Here is a 1,152-nt window from a genome sequence, read left to right on the forward strand (position 1 = left end):
CCAGGGGGCGGAGCTTCTGAAGGATCAGACGGGAGTCACCGCCAGGATACCCTCTTTTAATATAACCGTCTATTTCGATGGCACCACCGCCCACGTTGCAGGTTGGCTTCAACTTTTGAGCCAAAATCTGGGCTAAAACTGATTTATTTCGTTTTCTTGTGGTACTTCAGGAACTCCCACCGCCGTAGAGGGTCTGTGCGGCAATCCCAGCGATCCCAGTCAAACCACCACCCTGAGCGAAGCCAAGGCGACGGCCTACAGCGAGCCCGGGTACAGCTGCGTCCACACCCGCCTTCTTTACCGCCAGACATTTCCCTTCATTTGTTTGTCTGTTTGCCCAGATGTGAGATCCAGCACACAGATCCTGTAAACAAGACGACCGACTGCAACAGTACAGCGGACCGGTGAGCTCACGCGACAGCGTCTTTGAAACCTAACAAGCGTCAAACCTGCCATGATTTCAAATGTTGTTTTCTCAGCTGTAAGCTCCTTCAGCACTCGGCCTTCGCTTCCTGTCAACCCCACGCCGACCCGCACGCCTACATAACCGCATGCACCGACACTCTGTGCAACTACCCGCCGGCGGACGGGCTGAGGTGCCAGTTCCTCAAGGCGTACAGCGCCACCTGCAGCCTCCGGACCGGAAACACGCCGCAATGGAGAGAGGCAGCCAGCTGCAGTGAGATCCAGCTTTCATTTTGTGTTGCACGTTTTTACGAAGATGTTAAAGGAAATTATGATCAATTCACTTAAACCTCAATAGAGGATTAGCATAATTGTAATCTAATCATTGTATAATTGTAATCTCTAGCAATATTTTTAACCCTTATTGCATAGATCTGCAAATATACAAAAGAGCCTTTTTTTTCCAAAATACAAATTTTTCCTCATAAAATACTATTTCCCCCCCAAAAAAACGCATTATTTTTTATCTACAAAGTAATACATTTTTGTCAACAAAACAATAATTTGTGGGGGAAAAAAAATCATTTTGGCACAAATGGACCCCCGTACGGCCCAGACTCAGCCTTCAGTGGCCCCCAGGTCAAAGAAACAGACTGACAGTCAACTCCTGTCACCTAAACTCCGCCTCCTCTGCAGATTTTGACGTTTCAGCGTCCTGCCTGGACCAGTACTGCAGCCCTCACGAGT

General features: G+C 48.6%; 1 long non-coding RNA gene across 1 annotated transcript; it reads left to right on the forward strand.

Moving 5' to 3' along the window:
- Nucleotides 1–7: 7 nt before the first annotated feature.
- On the forward strand, nucleotides 8–742 carry LOC112139661. Its single transcript, XR_002918033.2, has 4 exons — nucleotides 8–101; nucleotides 171–270; nucleotides 342–404; nucleotides 480–742. It is a non-coding gene; the product is annotated as an uncharacterized LOC112139661 (long non-coding RNA).
- Nucleotides 743–1,152: the final 410 nt, after the last annotated feature.

The sequence above is a fragment of the Oryzias melastigma genome, unplaced genomic scaffold (assembly GCF_002922805.2).
Source record: "Oryzias melastigma strain HK-1 unplaced genomic scaffold, ASM292280v2 sc07628, whole genome shotgun sequence".
Lineage (NCBI taxonomy): Eukaryota > Metazoa > Chordata > Actinopteri > Beloniformes > Adrianichthyidae > Oryzias > Oryzias melastigma.